Source organism: Acomys russatus, chromosome 13 (genome assembly GCF_903995435.1).
Source record: "Acomys russatus chromosome 13, mAcoRus1.1, whole genome shotgun sequence".
Classification (NCBI taxonomy): Eukaryota; Metazoa; Chordata; class Mammalia; order Rodentia; family Muridae; genus Acomys; species Acomys russatus.
The window spans coordinates 69,917,509-69,919,508 of NC_067149.1; the positions used below are offsets into that span (position 1 = coordinate 69,917,509).

The 2,000-nt window shown below is 55.1% G+C and overlaps 1 long non-coding RNA gene across 5 annotated transcripts; it reads right to left on the reverse strand.

Annotated features, from left to right (window-relative positions):
* Positions 1-255: 255 nt before the first annotated feature.
* LOC127196904 (uncharacterized) lies at positions 256-1,527 on the reverse strand. 5 transcript variants are annotated; one of them, XR_007831567.1, is made up of 6 exons: positions 1,427-1,491; positions 1,257-1,290; positions 917-950; positions 747-780; positions 509-542; positions 256-270 (listed from the first exon to the last, which is right to left on the reverse strand). It is a non-coding gene; the product is annotated as an uncharacterized LOC127196904 (long non-coding RNA). The 5 variants fall into 5 exon arrangements; XR_007831570.1 differs by lacking the exons at positions 917-950; positions 1,427-1,491 and adding an exon at positions 1,495-1,527; XR_007831571.1 differs by lacking the exons at positions 747-780; positions 1,427-1,491 and adding an exon at positions 1,495-1,527.
* Between the last annotated feature and the right edge of the window lie 473 nt (positions 1,528-2,000).

Here is a 2,000-nt window from a genome sequence, read left to right on the forward strand (position 1 = left end):
TGCTAAACGACTCTGCTTTGTCCCAAAGATTGCTGACAAGACACGGAAAGCCAGTGACCCAAGCACCCATAGGCCACTGCAGGGATCACAGGCCCTTTACCTCGGCAACAACGCCAGCATCACAGGCCATTTACCTCAGCAACAACACCAGCATCACAGGCCCTTTACCTCAGCAACAATGCCAGCATCACAGGCCCTTTACCTCAGCAACAACACCAGCATCACAGGCCCTTTACCTCAGCAACAATGCCAGCATCACAGGCCCTTTACCTCGGCAGCAACGCCAGCATCACAGGCCCTTTACCTCAGCAGCAATGCCAGCATCACAGGCCCTTTACCTCAGCAGCAATGCCAGCATCACAGGCCCTTTACCTCAGCAGCAACGCCAGCATCACAGGCCCTTTACCTCAGCAACAACACCAACATCACAGGCCCTTTACCTCGGCAGCAACGCCAGCATCACAGGCCCTTTACCTCAGCAGCAACGCCAGCATCACAGGCCCTTTACCTCAGCAACAACGCCAGCATCACAGGCCCTTTACCTCAGCAGCAACGCCAGCATCACAGGCCCTTTACCTCGGCAGCAACACCAGCATCACAGGCCCTTTACCTCGGCAACAACACCAGCATCACAGGCCCTTTACCTCAGCAACAATGCCAGCATCACAGGCCCTTTACCTCGGCAGCAACGCCAGCATCACAGGCCCTTTACCTCAGCAGCAACGCCAGCATCACAGGCCCTTTACCTCAGCAACAACGCCAGCATCACAGGCCCTTTACCTCAGCAGCAATGCCAGCATCACAGGCCCTTTACCTCAGCAGCAATGCCAGCATCACAGGCCCTTTACCTCAGCAGCAACGCCAGCATCACAGGCCCTTTACCTCAGCAACAACACCAGCATCACAGGCCCTTTACCTCAGCAACAACGCCAGCATCACAGGCCCTTTACCTCAGCAACAACACCAGCGTCACAGGCCCTTTACCTCGGCAGCAACGCCAGCATCACAGGCCCTTTACCTCAGCAACAACACCAGCATCACAGGCCCTTTACCTCAGCAACAACACCAGCATCACAGGCCCTTTACCTCGGCAGCAACACCAGCATCACAGGCCCTTTACCTCAGCAACAACACCAGCATCACAGGCCCTTTACCTCAGCAACAATGCCAGCATCACAGGCCCTTTACCTCGGCAGCAACGCCAGCATCACAGGCCCTTTACCTCAGCAGCAACGCCAGCATCACAGGCCCTTTACCTCAGCAACAACGCCAGCATCACAGGCCCTTTACCTCAGCAGCAACGCCAGCATCACAGGCCCTTTACCTCAGCAGCAATGCCAGCATCACAGGCCCTTTACCTCAGCAGCAACGCCAGCATCACAGGCCCTTTACCTCAGCAACAACACCAGCATCACAGGCCCTTTACCTCAGCAACAACGCCAGCATCACAGGCCCTTTACCTCAGCAACAACACCAGCATCACAGGCCCTTTACCTCAGCAACAACGCCAGCATCACAGGCCCTTTACCTCAGCAACAACACCAGCGTCACAGGCCCTTTACCTCGGCAGCAACGCCAGCATCACAGGCCCTTTACCTCAGCAACAACACCAGCATCACAGGCCCTTTACCTCAGCAACAACACCAGCATCACAGGCCCTTTACCTCAGCAACAATACCAGCATCACAGGCCATTTACCTCGGCAGCAATGCCAGCATCACAGGCCCTTTACCTCGGCAGCAATGCCAACATCACAGGCCCTTTACCTCAGCAACAACAACAGCATCACAGGCCCTTTACCTAATCAATAACACCAGTGTCAGGCAGTGAGGAGAAACAGCTAAGACTGTCAAACACATTTTCACGCACATGGCCCCCAAGGAGGCCACTAGTCTTTCGCTTTTGTGCTTAGAAGGGCAAGGACTAGTTTTCTCAGGCCATTTCTGTCAGCTTTCTCGCAGTGCACTCTATGGCTCTGTCCTCATAGCCTACCTGCCATC